Source organism: Ceratotherium simum, chromosome 4 (assembly GCF_057802395.1).
Source record: "Ceratotherium simum simum isolate JZ-2026a chromosome 4, ASM5780239v1, whole genome shotgun sequence".
Taxonomy (NCBI): domain Eukaryota; kingdom Metazoa; phylum Chordata; class Mammalia; order Perissodactyla; family Rhinocerotidae; genus Ceratotherium; species Ceratotherium simum.
This window is the reverse complement of record NC_141903.1, coordinates 34,167,792-34,184,734: the sequence shown is the minus strand read 5'-3', so window position 1 is coordinate 34,184,734 and position 16,943 is coordinate 34,167,792. Positions and strand designations below refer to the sequence as shown.

The 16,943-nt window shown below is 39.1% G+C and overlaps 1 protein-coding gene across 2 annotated transcripts in view; it reads left to right on the top strand.

Moving 5' to 3' along the window:
* NDFIP1 (Nedd4 family interacting protein 1) overlaps positions 1–16,943 on the top strand; it is a 62,438-nt gene that overhangs the window by 17,257 nt on the left and 28,238 nt on the right. The window lies entirely within an intron of this gene.

Below are 16,943 nucleotides of genomic sequence, written 5' to 3'. Positions count from 1 at the left end.
AGCGCCGAGTCCCGCCGCGGCCCCCGGCCCCCGGCCCCGCCCTGCCCTGCCTTCCCCGCCGGCCGCTTCAGGCCTCTCCGGCCCAGCCTGCAGCCAACTCGACGCCGCGGCTTGGCAGGCCGCGCTGGGCCTGGGCGGGCCGGGCGGGCCCCGGGCTGGGATTCGAGGCCGCCGCGGGCCGGGCCCATCCCTCCGCGACCCGGGGCGGGACCCGGGCGGTGGGAAAGCCTCCGCCGACCGCATTCCTGCTTTCCCGTGGCGGGCGAGTCCCCGAGTCAGAACCGCGACCCTCAGTCGGCGTCGACCTGGGGGCATTCAGTTTTCCTTTTTCCGCCCTTGGTTTGATGTCATTGGAAAGACCAAAAAAAAAAAAAAAGGCAAGCATGAAATGGAAAAGGAAACTGGGTGGAGAGAAAAGATTAAAATCGCTGCTGCTGCCGCCGACAGCTCCCCGCAGCGAGATGCGATTACTCAGGGTTTCAGAGCCTAGTCTGTTTGTCAAAACCCATCCTCCTCGCCTCCGGTTTCAGACAAAAGTCAAAAATGAGGCGAGAGACTTGAGACCGCAGTTTGCAGTAAATTTGGAAAAGGCGATATTTAACAGTGGTGCTGCCCCAAAATGTCGAGTTACGTTGAAGGCTGCAGGGCGTGTGCCTGGGTGTGTTTTAAAAGCTTGGGAATGACGTTTAAAGGGATTTAATAACATAGCTGGGGAGGAAGTGTATAGGGGGTGATTGGATTATTATCTCGGATATGATTTGAAAATTGAGGCCCTAGGGAAAAGAGCTGCTTGTTTCCCTCGCCACTGTCTGGAGCCGGGTTTCCCTCGGAAATTCGGAGGGACATTGTGTAGGGTTTTTAGAGGTATTTAATATAACACATATCGTAATTGTGGGAATTGAGCCAGGTAGTAACTGATCAACATTGGACTCAGTCAGCATTGGAACCGCAGGTAACTGCTTACGTTTTGCCATGTTTCAAATGGTTTCAGTATAATTTGCATACAAATGTCAATCGTGCTTCTATGAAATTAAATGTGCTATCATAGATGATCTACAGTTTTATATTTTAGAAATAAAGAAAACCAATACGATTAAAATATCTAGATTAACCCTGGTGCGTCCAGTTACTGGTTTGTTTTGCTGTCATCAGCTGTGTTGTAATTTCCTCCCTCCTCCAGCCGGACTCCTGAAATGACTGTGTTAAGAATTTAGCTTTTTGGTTTCATAAACACGCCCAGATTGTGGTAGTGCAGTCTGGTGCTTAGATCGCTCACAGCCTGGGGTCTGGCACATGCTTTTTTGTATGACCTTGGGCAGGGCTCTGGGTTCCTCCTTGCTTTAGTGAAATACGAATGACAGGTGTCACTGAACTGTCACCAAGGTGTTTGCAAATCACATGGATCCCGTAGTGTGATCTAATTCATTCTTTTCATCCTGCCTTGGATAAGGCAAACAAACAAAAAGCTGTGGCTTTTCTTTGTACTGCCATCTTCTTGAGCTATTAGGTAATGCTGACATACTGCTAGACTACAGAAAATTTGGTGGAGTATCAAAATTATGTATTCTTTGGTGTAGTATTTAATAGCTTTAAATATGCAGGATTGAGGTATGTCAGGGACAGGTCATCTTTATTTTTTTTTTAAATCATCATTATTTTGAAGAAATAATCTTCAAAAAAAAGAAAAAAATAATCTTTCTAGAAAACTGCAAAATATGAAGGCCAGAAAACTCCCTAAAAAACCCTGCAACAAAAACCTATCACCTATAGATAACCAAAGTTAATATTTTAATGTCTATCCTTGTGGACTTACAGCTATGTAAATATACACAAGTGTAGATCAATATAACGTGTACAGATAAGGAAAGCTAATATTGATTGAGCATTTACTATGCACCAATGAGGGTGCTAAGTGCTTTACATCCATTATTTCACTTAATCCTCACAAAACTCCTATGAGGCAGGGTTTGGTATTACTGTGTAGACGACAAAGTCAACTCTCCAAGAGGCTCAGTAACTTGCTCAAGGTCGCAGCTTCTAAGTAGTGATTACAAGGATAAATACACACTCACCTACTTAAAACACAGGCTCACAGTCCAAATATAGACATATGCTTTAGCGGATATCTACTTGTGCATATTTGTTATTTTATGCACCCATACATACGTATATAGGCACATCTTTGTACACATGTACAATTTCATGGGCCTGTGATTATACTTGCACACACTTTGTGCGATATGAGCACATGTATGTGTTTACAGACCCACATGTGCCCGTGTGTATCATGTTCTCAGACACATGTGCATTCACAAATTTGCACAAGGTATTCATGCACACAGATGTTTCTACAAAGGTGCACAATACAGCTATTTAATAAGATGGGCTCATATTTTAATGTCTATAAAGCATGTAACTGTATGACTGAACCATAATTTAATCAGTTGCCCATTGTTGGTCACTAGTGATACTTATAATTTTTTTCATTCACTGAAGTTTCTCTTACATACATCGTCAGTTATTTCCTTAGTATAAACCTTTAGATGTGGAAATGCTTGGTCAGAGAATATACATGTTTAAAAGGCTTTTGAATTATAGAATGTTGGTGAATTGTCCAGGAAACTTGATAGGAGCATGATACTCCTTGGTTGTCACAGAAGGCCATTCTGACTTCTGTTTGATCTGGTTAATCAAATTGGGCTGGTCCTTCAGCAAAGTAAATGTAGCGGAAAACTATATGATTCATTCATAAATGCAAACACATTTTTGGCTTTATGGTCTTTTTATTGGTAGTGCAATATGTGCACAACTTGAATTGAGCATCCTATCAGACTACACAGAAAGGCTGGGCTCGTAAGTTCCCTGTGGTTTTATTTTTTTCCCCTTTTGCGTTTTGAAACTGAGATTGTGTGTCCAAACATTCGGAAGCACTGCTTCAGAAAGGTCTAGGTAGGCCCAGTGCTGAGAAACTTGTTAATGTATCGCTCTCTGAGAACATTTATTCCGGTTCATCCATTCCAAGCCCTCTTTGCCTCACTGGAATAGATCTTTGCTTATATCATGAATTTTGCCAAATATTTCCTGAAATGTTCTAAGATATTTGGATTTGAATTCAGTGTAAGTGGGCAATGATGACACTGCCTGCTAAAGAAGTTGCCTGCTTGTGAGCATCACTAATAAGTTTGTATTGTAGTCTGATGACATTGTAGAGCAGCTTTGGGGATGATACCTTTTTGATATCTCAGGATTCTTTTAGCTTTCTCAGGATTGTGGAGGAAGGTTTTGATACATCAGGGAAAGAATTTCATCCCTGGCAGACTAAACCATATCCATGTTTAGGTGTTAGATGAAGTCACAATCCTTGAGGAAGGGGCAAATAGTGCCCATGTGATTTTATTTTTTTAGTTTCAAAAGTCATTATAATTATATCATGGAATGCCCCTTAGAATATTATGTCAAGATTTTAAGGTTAGTATACTGTATTTGTGGTCTCTGTGGCCAATGATCAAAGAAAACTTTCATAAAAAATTTTGAGAAAATGGGTAGAATTATTTTTTTAAAAAACTGTTTAAAAATTGTGGTAAAAAAATATATAAAACTTACCATTTTAACCATTTTTAAGTGTACAGTTAGTTCACTGGCATTAAGTACATTCACATTGTTGGGCAGCCATGACTGCCATCCATTCCAGAACTTTTTCATCTTCCCTAACTGAAGCTCTGTGCACATTAAACAGTAACTCCGTATTTCCCCCTCCCCCAGCCTCTGACAGCCACCATTCTACTTTCAGTCTGTGAATTTAAACTACTCTAAATTATATGAGGTACCTCATATAAGTAGAGTTGTACAGTATTTGTCTTTTTGTGACTGGCTTATTTCACTTAGCATTATGTAGCATGATGTCCTCAAGGTTCATCCATGTTGTATCACGTGTCAGAATTTCCTTCTGTTTTAATACAGCAGTATTCCGTTGTATGTGTATGCCGTATTTTGTTTATCCATTCGTCTGTAGATGGACACAAGGGGCGCTTCCGCCTTTTGGCTATTGTGAATAATACTGCTGTGAACATGGGTGTTCAAGTATCTTTTGAGTCCCAGCTTTCAATTCTTTTGGATATATACCCAGAAATGGAGTTGCTGGTTCATATGGTAATGCTATTTTTAATTTTTTGAGGAACTGCCATACTGTTTCCATAGCAGTGAACCATTTTACATTCCCACCAGCAGTGCGTGCATAAGGGTTCCAGTGTTTTCACATCTTCATCAACACTTGTTATTTTCTGTTTTTTTTGTTTGTTTTTTAATAAAACCATCCTGATGGGTGTGAAGTGGTATCTCATTGTGGTTTTGGTTTGCATCTCCCTAATGATTAGTGATATTGAGCATCTTTTTATGTGCTTATTGGCCATTTGTATATCTTCGTTGGAGAAACGTGTATTCAAGTCCTTGGCCCATTTTTTTTTTTTTTTTAAAGATTTTATTTATTTATTTATTCCCCCCCCGCCAAAGCCCCAGTAGATAGTTGTATGTCATAGCTGCACATCCTTCTAGTTGCTGTATGTGGGACGCGGCCTCAGCATGGCCGGAGAAGCAGTGCCTCGGTGCGCGACGGGGATCCGAACCCGGGCCGCCAGCATCGGAGCACACACACTTAACCGCTAAGCCACGGGGTCCTTGGCCCATTTTTGAATTGGGTTGTTTGCTTTTTGTTGTTGAATTGTAGGAGTAGAGTAATTTTTTTTTTTTTAATTTTATTTATTTTTTTCCCCCAAAGCCTCAGTAGATAGTTGTATGTCACAGCTGCACATCTTTCTAGTTGCTGCATGCGGGACGCGGCCTCAGCATGGCCGGAGAAGCAGTGTGTCAGTGCGCACCCGGGATCCGAACCTCGGGCCGCCAGCAGCGGAGCGCGCGCACTTAACCGCTAAGCCACGGGGCCGGCCCTAGAGTAATTTCTTAATAATATTTATTTACATTTTCAACTTTTTACTATGAAAATTTTAAACATATACAAAAATATAGTGTTAATAAACCTTATGTACCCATCACTAAGCTTCAGTTATCAACAAATGACTAATCTTTTTTCATTTATACTCCCCATTATTATTTTGAAGTATATCTTAGAAATATCATTTCATCCATAAATACTTGTGTGTGTAGCTCTAAAAGATAATGGTGTGATATTTTGAGCAGTTGTTATCACATGAGAAATATATCCCGAGAGCACTTTTGTCATCTGTTATGGATGTGGGAACAGGGTTTGTGAGTGTCGGGAACTGCAGATCTGCAACTGGCCTTTGTTTTTGACTCGCTCTTGGTAAGCTGTGTGTACTTTGTGTTGTTTTTGTATCAGTTGATCCATTCTTATTTGCTTGCCTAGTTCTACTGGTGACCACCTGTTCGGGGAGATTTGATTGGTGTAAGCATTCTATCTTTGCCCTGGAAATAGGGCAGAGCTCCCTGGTATTGGGTAGAGACCAAGGCCCAGGTGAGGTGCTCTAGAAAACCCTGGCATCTAACCTGATGCCACCCACTTGTTTGCCTGTACATAACTTCAAACTGCTTTATCCTAGACACCAATTATGTTACATTACTTTACATTAGAGTATATTATAAAATAAATCCTACCGTGAGAGTAATTTTGTATTTGTATTAATTAAAAAAAGGAAGGCTTGAAGAGATTCAAGTGACATCTGATTTATTTGTTCTTACGGCTTTAAAATAATTACTGTGGTTTCTTAATAATTTATTCTTATGTTGTCTTTGAACAAGTCCAACTGTTTAGTGGAACCATATTCTTGGAGTAGTGGATGATCTCATTTAGATCAAGCACTTTTAACACTGTAATTAGAGATTAATGCTGAAAATCAGCTTGATGGTCTTATCTTTATTCTCATGTCATTTTTGTCAGTATGCTAGGCAACTGGTAAATATCATGTATTGAATTTATTGAGCTCTACGTATTCCAGTTGTAATTGCTTCTGGTGGTTGTCTAGATGGAGGTGCAGTGTGTGTTGTTGCCACCACTAAGTGCAGTAATGAAGCCAGTGTTATCAGACGTCACTTAGCACATTCTGCTGTTACAATTAGGCTGACTCATTTTTTCTGAATAACACAGTTTACGTTAAAAGTTCTAAATACTAGCTCTAAATATTGATCAAATTTAAGAACATTTCTAGTGAAATATGTTCTTATTAAAGTGGCTCCTTTCACACGTATAATATATTTCTTATCTTCCCCCACGCCAACAATTTAGAATAATCTTTGACAGTTTTTCTTTTAAATTGGTGTATTTCGGGCTGGCCCTGTGGCTTAGCGGTTAAGTGCGAGCGCTCCGCTGCTGGCGGCCCGGGTTGGGACCCCGGGCTCGCACCGACGCACCGCTTCTCCAGCCATGCTGAGGCCAAGTCCCACGTACAGCAACTAGAAGAATGTGCAGCTGTGACATACAACTATCTACTGGGGCTTTGGGGAAAAAAAATAAATAAAATTATTAAAAAAAAAAATTCGTGTATTGCAGTAATATCAGTAGTTAATCAGAGGGTTAAATGTGATTTGGAGGTCTTTCTGGATGTTGGATCATTTATGAATAGAAATACGAGGGTTTAGGAGGAGTGGTTTCTGTTTAATGACAGTTTCATTTTATTTATCATTCAATGCTTAAATGTGGCATTTAAAATTAAACATTTCTTGTTATACAGTAGTACACAGATACATTCTTTATACACTTTGGCCATTGGGAACCATTTAAGTTGGCACCGGTGTCGCTTTGACATAGTTCCATCATTGTGGTTTTTTTAAAGCACTTCCTTACTTTTTGGCTCCAGGCTCATTATGTATATTTCCTGTGCTGTCCTAAAATCAGCCATTTCTCCCAGGAGCCCTGATTCTTTTTATTGGAGAATGTTATTAGAAACCAAGATCTGTGCTCATTGCTGCTAGGGTGTCATTGCTTCTAGGCCTTCTAAGCTGACAGAGTAAAGAAATATATATGTGTATGCATAGCTGAAAACATTTCTGTGTGTAACCATCTGTATGTATATTAAACTCACCAAGTCTAATCTATTACTACATGGGTCACTTGAACCTCCTCTCCTCACTTATCTGTAAACTCACACTCCAGCAGTGAGAAACCTGGCTCCCACCAGCCACCATCCACTTACTTAGTTCTTGAATTCTAATATGTATGTGTAGAATATACACGTGTAGAATATAAATATCTAATATAGGTGTCAGAATGGTTAACCCTCACCCCTGTGGGAACAGTTTTATCAACCATAGGGCAGGGCATAATACAGTTTCTTTTGCCTTTAGTCTTACAGTCTCAACTCATTTCCAAAGTTTTTTAGGTACTTAGGTCAGCACCTTCTCCCGTACCCCCTTCTTCAGGGGGGTTGTTCCATATGTTGATAATACAGTTAGATTGTTTCCTTACATTCTGCATACCATCCTGGGAACCACTGCCAACCACCTAAATGTTTTTTTAAAAATTTTGCATACATTAAAGTTCACTCTGTGCTATAAAGTTCTATAGGTTTTGACGAATGCATAGTGTCTTTTTTTTTGCTTTTAAACATACTTTTAAGAAGAATAGTAGGAGTGATTTCTCTTTTTATTTTCCAATTTTCTGTTAATGATCATGTTTTGCTTTTTTTTAAAATTCCTTTAAAACTTTTCTTTGGAAATAATTTCAACTTTACAGAAAGTTGCAGGAATAGTGTAAAATAATACCCATATATCTATTGCCCAGATTCACCTTAAACATTAAGGTTTGATTAGCAATGAAAACAATCCTATAAAAATTGAGAGTACTGCAGGTAAAACCCAAGTTTCTTTAACTACTTAATCCTTATCTCTAGAATTCAGTGCTTAATTTATTTTGTCCCTGTTAAATTTATATGAAATTTTGTAGCCTAGGGAATCAGGAATATAGTGTTCTTAGTACTTTGAAGCTTTCATTTTAGGAGATTTACGTTATAGCATCCAAACTTTTCAGATAACTTTGTGTTAATAAGCAATTTTTGAAGCTTGTGATGTAGACGTCAGTATCTGGAAGGTTCACCTTAGGCCCTAAGTAGAGACTGGTTCAGAAGAACGTAAAAGGACTTTATTAAAACATCTAATCAGTAATAGTCCAGCTTCTGTCATGAGGTAAGTAGTTGTGTGACGTGGGCGAGAACTTTAACCTCCTTCTAGCCTTATTTTCTTCTTTTGTAAAATGAAGGTGTTGGGCTAGATCATTTTGACTCCTTCCAGCTTTATAATTGATTGTTTTTGTGTGTAGAAGCTAGTGGCTTTAATCAAAGAGACAGCATTCTACTGATGATTTAGCAAATTTCTTTTGATGAATAATTATTTTTAGAAGTGATGTCAGTGAAAATAGATGGTGAGTTTATGCTAAAATATTTAAAAAATGCATGGTTTAAAAATATAGAAAATATCTCCTTAGTAGTATATTTTGAGAGAATGAGTCACTGATGAGTACAGAATACTGTTTTGTAATTTTGCAGTAGAAAACACTTTGTAAGTCTTTCCATTCTGATCAGCTTCAAACATTGTATATCAGGGCAAAAAATTAATGATGCTTTTAGAAATCAAGACAATTAATCAATAATTTTTTGATTTTTCAAAGAAACTTTATTTTTTAGAACAATTTTAAGTTCACAGTAAAGTCAGTAATCTCTTAAGAGCAAGACAATATTAAATTAAAAAGTTTTTTAGTTTTTTTTTTTTAAGAAGCTGGGTCTTTGATTTCTAGTATTTGTTTTGCTGAGGAAGATTCGCCCTGACCCATCTGTTGCCAATCTTCCTCTTTTTGTATGTGAGCTGCTGACAGATGAGTGATGTAGGTCTGTGCCCAGGAACTGAACCCAGGCCACCAAAGTGGAGCATGCCAAACTTAACCACTAGGCCACCCGGGCTGGCCCTAATTTCTGGTATTCGTATTCACTGCTTTTAGTAATTGCATTTTCAGAAGGTTAGAGAAATCTGTTCATATCACTATAGACACAGCATAAGAAGCCTGATTTGAGGGTTATCTGCAGCCTTGAGGGTCTTATACATGACTGATGGTTGATGTGAGATTGTTTTCAACACTTTTGTCCTTGTATAGCTGAATTGTGTTTTCTGATATGGTATTTTAAAATGTGCTTAAAATCAGTTCTACTCAGTCATGCATTTGAGGGTAGGCAGCAGTAATTCTCATAAACACATTGGTCCAGAGTCATTTTTGGTGACTGAGTTAATTGAGATGGTCACAATTATGTAATCTTGTGAGCTTTACAGCCGTCTTGCACCATTTAGCTCTGGCCAAAATGACGAGCTGAGTAGAGGGGGAGAAAAAACAAATTATGTTGAGCATGAAAGGTAATCATTGGCTTATAATATTAGCATCTACTATTGTTGGGAAGGTTAAAATATCTTTTATTTTCTATATATGTTTAATGTAATCAAAATGCTGCTTTAAGTTTAAGACTTCACATTTCAGTGAAAATATTTAAGTGATGAGAATCTGTAATTGTGTTTAAAAGGATCTCAACAATTACCAGGATATACTACGCTGATTTGGTATTTCTCTTAGCAGGTTGTTTTAATTATTATTTAGCTGTCCCTGGTTAATGCTGTAGTTATTTCTGAGAAATGAACTTTCTTTTCCTTTTAAAAATATAGACTGACTTTCAAATACTACAGTGATATTACAAAAGAATATTTAATGATGAAGGAAATTTCCACCATGTAGTGAGTGAAAAAGGTTATAAAATTATTTGCATTCACCCAAAAGGCTGGAAGGATATCTGAAAGATGGGATTATAGCAGTTTTTATTTTCTTCTGTATATTTTTGCCAAGTTTTCTCCTTGTAAACTTATGAATTTTGTAATCAAGAAGAAAAAACAGTATTTAAAAAAATCCCTCTGTGCTGTTTTCATTATTATAAAAATGTTACTTTTATGCTTGTCTTAGAATATGTATAGAGTACACAGTTTTTTCCTTCAAAATTTGTATCTTCGTTTTAAAAATGTCAAGCTACCATTCACCACAGGCTTTTCATTTATGAGCCATTTGTAATTTAATTAATAAGAGGCATTTATGAAGTTCGGCTTTCGTGTTTAAATATTTTGAAATGCAAAGGGATGTGCCGCAGGCCTTCCCATTAAGAGTTTACTAAGTGTCTGTGGACTGCTGCTGCTTTGTTTTCTTTTCCCCTTTCCTCCCTTCGTTTTTTTCTTCCTTGTCTTGCTTTTAGTACCCGGCACAATTTTATGCATATAGTGAGTATTCACTAAATACCTGTTGAGTGACTTCAACCTGTGAGAATGTGTTAATAGTATTGATACAATATTAATTATATTAATTCAGAGAATGAAGTCGTAGATAATTCAGAGAATGAGACAGTTGATAAAAGGCATCATTTTGAGATGGGAGAGATCACCTGGTTCCAGAGACTTCTAGGAAGCTTCTCAGAAGATGAAACTTGAGCCTGGCCTTGAAGGATGGGTGAGATGTAGTTGGGGGAGGCAAGGACTTGGGGGCAGGGGTGGACTCTTGTGATTTGTTGTTTCCATGGGGAACTTGTTTCAATTCCTAGAGTGCGTCACCCTCTCTGGCCTGGAGGCCTTGCCTCACTCTGTTTCCTCTACCTAGAATGCTCCCTCCCTCCCAGCCCCCGTCTTAGTTTAGGTAGTCTGTCCACCTCCCCCCCCCCGCCCCCAATGAGGTTAGTTTCCGCTGAGCACAAGGAGATTCCCCTTTCGTGACACATTTTGTAATCACATTTTTATCTTTCTTTTTACTTTTTAATTAATTTTTCTGTCGAAGTTATACACACATGTAGGTTAGAGTCAAATAGATCTTATAGACGTATTACCAAAACCAGCAGTCTCCTGCTTGCTTGCCTGCTCCTTAGCTCTTTTAGCTGTGTTTTTTTTTTTTTTTGGCTATTTTGGTGTTCTTCTTGTAACTAAATAACATTTATAGTGTGCTGCTTCTTGAGTTTTCAGTTTTCAGCATTTTAAAAATTGACTTACCACTGTGGGATATAAGGAATAGAGCTCTCCTTCACCACCCTCCCACGACTGCACATACTCCCACTTGCTGTCTCTCCATTTTTCTAATAGACTTCTATCCAAATGTGGTTAGAGCAACATTCAGATTTAGAGTAACTGAAAATAATAAACACTGTTCACAGCTGAGATATGTAGTATACTGAGGTTACTTTTCCTTGCCTCACTGGTACTTTATTTTCCCTAAAGTTAATAATTGTTTTTGTTTGCTTAATTTTCTAGGTATATATCATAAATTGCTAGTAGCACAAATTCATCCTCAGACTCTTACCTAATAATCTTAATAGTTTTTTTATATGTTCAAGCACATCAGATATTTTACTGATTTCATTGCAGGAATGGTGGGGGTTGGGGGGAGTGGGATCTTTCCTGGCCTTTTGACCCGTTCTAGAAGGTTGCTGTCTAGGTCTGCTGTTCAGTTGTCATCCTGGGGATTTCTTTTCCCAATCTTTTTTCTTTCTTTTTTTTTTTTTTTTTTTGGTGAGGAAGATTGGCTCTGAGCTAATGTCTGTTGCCAGTCCTCTCTTTTTGCTGAGGAAGATTAGCCCTGAGCCAACATCTGTGCCCATCTTCCTCTATTATGTATGTGGGACACTGCAGCACATGGCTTAATGAGTGGTGTGTAGGTCCAGGCCCAGGGTTTGAACCTGCAAACCCTGGGCCGCCAAAGCAGAGCTTGCAAACTTAACTACTATGCTACTGGGCTGGCCCTCCTTTCCAAATCTTTTTAATTGAAGCCCCTTTCTGTGATTCACATCTTTCTGTCGGTTTACTGCCTCATTTTCATAGAACACACCCTGCAGTGTATTTCTGAGGAAGAATGCATGGGAGGTTAACTTTTTTTTTTTTTTTTTGAGACTTTGCACATTTAAGAATCTTTTTTTTAAATTTAAGCTTCACGCTTACTTAGACTTCTGGGTTGGAAACATTTTCATTGAGAATTTTGAAGACATTTGCTCCATTGCCTTCTGGGTTCCATTCTGGCTATTAGGAAACCTAAAGCCGGTTGCGATGTCTGACTCCTTAGATGTGGCCTACTTTCTCTGTCTGTCTCTCTCTCTGGAAGCTTTTAGGAGCTTTTTGTCCTCAGTGTTCTTAAATTTCACTGTGTTGTACCTTGGTGTGGATCTGCTTTCATCCTTTGTGCCAGGCACTCAGTGGGCCCTTTCGGTCTAAAGCTCATGTCCGTCAGTTCTGGGAAGTTTAAAAAAGTATTTGTTTGATTTTTCGCTGCTTTGATTTTTTTTTTCTTCTCTCTTTGTATCTTGGACCTCTTATACTGATTCTTTAAAATTTTTTTAACCTCTTATATTTTTCATCTATGTCTTTTTCTCTACTTTTTATGAGATTTTCTCAATTTTATGTTCTACTCTGATAAAATTTTAATTTATCATTTTTAATTTTCAAAAACTCTTTAATTGCCCCCCCCTTTTTTATAGTATGCTGTCTTTGTTTTATGGTTCTATTGGTTTTTCTTTCTTTGCTGAGGTAGATTTGCCCTGAGCTAACATCTGTTGCCAATCTTCCTCTTCGTATGTGAGCTGCAGCCACAGCATGGCCACTGACAGATGAGTGGTGTATGTTCGCACCTGGGAACCAAACTGGGGCCACCAAAGCAGAGTGTGCCAGACTTAACCACTAGGCCACTGGGGCTGGCCTATTTTTTTTTCCTCTTATTTCTCTGAGATTATTGAAAGTTTTTCTTTCTTGTTTAAGTTTTCATCTTCCTGCTTAGTTGTTTACTCCACGTTGCATTTATTCTCTTTGCTTTGGTCTTTCATGACCTTTTATGTTAGAAATGTTCGTTAGGTGCATAGTGATCTCTGCCTGCTTGGTTAAAAGTACATGATCAGGAAAGGAGTCTGGAAGCTCAGGGTGCTTGGTGGAGCTTCTGGCCAATGCCTCACCATAGCATGACCTGACTAGGCTGTTCCTTTGATTGACAGTGTCTAGGTCTTTTCTCTTGGGCTGGTCAGTTTTCCCAGGCCTGGCTGCCAGTATTCTGGGAGCTGATTGGGGGAAGATTGGGAGATCTCAACATGTAGTACCTAAATCTCTCACTTAATCACTCTTTTCTGATATGCTGCCTTTTCTCCTAAACTCTGGTGTCTTCAGCCCAGATCTCTGCTTCACTCTCCTCAGAGAATAAACCTCTAGTCTTGTAATGGAGATCCTGCGAGCTGTGTGTGTGTAACTGCACCTCCAACCTTTCTTTCTGCTTTTAAATCCCATTTCACCCCTACATCCACCGGTATTGATGCCACCAATTCTTGAGCCTTTTTAGGGGTATAGTGTAAGACAGGTTGCTTTTCTGCTTTCTGATTTAGAATTCAGTTTTCTTAAGCCTGCTGTGTTAGTTACCACTTGTCGTCCAGCTTCTAGCTTTCAGGATTTTATTGCAGCTTCCTCTCCTGTTACTTGTCTTTGTAGTTTTTGCCTTAAAATTGATAAAACTTTACTAACATTTTTGGAAGGGATAAGAGGCAAATGTGTGTGTTTAATCTTTAACTGGAACATCGTAATTGTAATTACTTCGTTTGATTGTCTTTTCTTTGCTAAACAGTAGTTAGTGAGGTCAAAAACACCAATCACACACACAAAACCCCAAATCTGTCGTGTTGCTTCCGTATTGAAATCCCTTAAAAAAAAGAAAATACCAATCACATTCACTGTTATGTCCTCAGACCCCACACCAGTCATGGCCTGACATGTTCATTGAGTAGTGTTAAATTAATCTAGCAGTTAAACACTTGCATTACGGAACATTCTGTGATGATGGGGTGGAAGGAAACATATGGAATGCTTAAGGCATCTCTCTCTTGGCTCTCATTGTTCTTACAGTAGAATGGGACCTCATGACCAGGCCTAAGTTAAGGCAGACTCGCTTGAATAGAATACCTTTTCCCGTCCATAATCTCTGCCCTAGGCACTACTCCAGGCATCATCATCGTATAATAAGCAAACATAACTTTTGGAACTTCTCAGCTTGAGAGAGAACTCTGGTTAGCTCATGGGGCTAGCAGAGCAAGCAGGCTGCAGTCTGCACACGTCCCTGGCTTCTAGACGTGTCTCTGTCACTTTCAGTGTCTGTACATTTGGCTTTACTGTCTTTTTAATGTAGAATATTCTATTTTTTGGATATGCCAATTGGTTGTTTGTATTTATTTATTTATGTGAGGAAGATTAGCCCTGAGCTAATATCTATTGCCAATCTTCCTCTTTTTGCTGAGCAAGATTGGCCCTGGGCTAACGTCTGTGCCCATTTTCCTCTACTTTATATGTGGGATGCCTGCCACAGCATGGCTTGATAAGTGGTGCATAGATCCACCCTCGGGCTCTGAACCTGCGAACCCCGGGTCGCTGGAGCAGAGAGCGCAAACTTAACCACTACACCACCAGGCCGGCCCCTGCCAGTTGGTTTTTTTAGAAGAAAAAAACATTCTAGGAATTACAGTGTGATGAAAATACCAGTTTTCTTTCATATGTACCACAAAAAAATTGGTGTTTTTATTGAACACGGATTTGTACCCATTACACTATGCTAAGTGTTACAGGTTGGATACTAAATGTTAAGTGTTTCTTATTTCTAGAGAGATAAAGGTTGAGATGTCTGTTTTTCTTGGTGTTTCTTATACTTTTGTTTCCATTTCTTTTTAAAATTGGTAACTATAGAACCATAATGCTCTTTTCATTTTTATTATGAAATATTGGATCCATATGAAAGGAATACGTGTGATACATACGGAAGGAATATGTACCTTATGAAGCATGAAAAGAAACCAAACACCTGTGAGTTTACAACCCAGGTGCTAGCAGTCTTTTTTGAAGTTTTTTGTTTCTCCCACCTCCTTACTTTTAGCCCAGTTGCTCTGTAAAGCCCTGGTTCTCCTCAGTTCTCTCCATGTTTTATGTGTTCCTTGTGCTAAGTAGGGATGGGGATGCCACCTGCTGCTGACCACTCGTGGAGCCATCATCCCTGTCCCTTCCACAGATATGGCAGTCATCTGCATGTGGCAACATGCCTAGCCTATACATTTATTTGGTGATTTGTAAAGTAATATGAATACTTTAGATAAATGTGAATTGGTAAGTTATGATGGCATTAAGATGAGCTGCTGTTTCTTCAGGTGGGTTTCTGTTAAAGCTGCGCCTCCACGCCTGCTTTAGTCAACGTGCGCTGGTAAGGTAGCCACGAGGTGCCACTCACTGTTCAGTGTGGGGGTGAGTACCGCGATACACCATGCAAAGGTCCCAGCCTACAGAGGGCTCACAGTCGACATCATGAATCCTCAGCCAGTCTCCTTTCCTCCCCTTCCTGAATTGTTAGTGAAGTATGATTTACACACAGAAACATGCATAAATCATAAATGCACAGCTCAGTGAATTTTCACAAGCTGAACACACACATTTAACTTGTACCCAGATCGAGAAACAGCACTACCAGAACTCCAAAAGCTCCCTTCAGGTGCCCTTCCAGTTGCTCCTCTCCTCGGGATAACTGCTCACTGGCGTATTAGGTTTGCCTGGTTTTGATTTTTATATAAATATAATCATACAGTAAATGCTGTTGTGTCTGGCTTCTTTTTTTTCCCTGAGTAAGATTCTCCCTGAGCTAACATCTGTTGCCAGTCTTCCTCTATTTTGTGTGTGGGTCACCACCACAGCATGGCCACTGACAAGTAGTGTAGGTCTGCACCTGGGAAGTGAACCTGGGCCGCCGAAGTGGAGCGCACCAAACTTAACCGCCAGGCTGCCGGGGCTGGCTCCTTGTGTCTGGCTTCTTTTGCTCAACATTATGTTTGTGAGATCCACCCATGCTGTTGTGCGTTGTTATGGTTGATTCATTCACGTGGCTGTGTAGTATTCCGTTGTATGAAGATTTGGCAATTTAGTTACCTATGCTGCTGTTGATGGACATTTGAGTAGTTTCCATTTTTATGGATAGTGTTGCTTTGAACATCCTGGTATGTCTTTTGGTGAACATGTGTTTCTGTTGGATATATAACTAGAGTGGCATTGCTGGGTCATAGAGTATGTATAAGTTCATCTTTAGTAGATATTGCCAAACCGTTTTCTAAAGTGGTTGTACAGATTTACACTCCCAGTTTGAGAGTTCTGATTGTTATATACCCTCAACAACATTCGATATTTTCTGCTTTTTTATTTTAACCATCATCTGTGGTTTAATTTGCATTTCTGTGATGGCTAATGAAATAGAGCACCTTTTTATAAGTTTATTGGCCATTTGGATATCTTCTTTTGTGAAGTGTCTATTCACGTCTTTTGCCCATTTTTCATTTGGGTGGTTTCCTTTTTCTTAGTAATTTTTAGAAGTTCTTTATATATTCTGGATTTGAGTCCTTTATATGAAAGGTATACCTTCTCCCACTCCAGGTTGTTGTCTTCTCTTATTGGTGTCTTTTGAATGAGTAAAAGTTCTTAATTTGAGACGCAAACATGAGTGAACATCTTCATGTCCTTGGACACAAAAAATGCTAACCATAAAGAAAGAAATTGATAGTCCACTTTTGAAGAACAGTAAAATGGATATGTACTGCTTCTGCAGGAAATTGCTGATAAAAATACGCCAACCCCTGTTATGACCCCAACACTGAGCTGACCACAGAGTAGAGAATATTGACATATAAAAAACAAGTAGAGCCCAGAAGAAACCAGTTACTGTACCTAAGAAACTACTGCCTTTGGTATTTTAGTATAATGGTGTATGGGAATAGGGCTTCTGTCAATAGATGTAATGAAAAAGTTATTTTGTCCTTGTTTACAAATGTTGATCTTAATAATTGTACATAAAGCATCATGTAACAAATCTCATCAAATTAACTTTTAACATCCCAAATTATCAGCCTAAGTAGTAGGCTCAT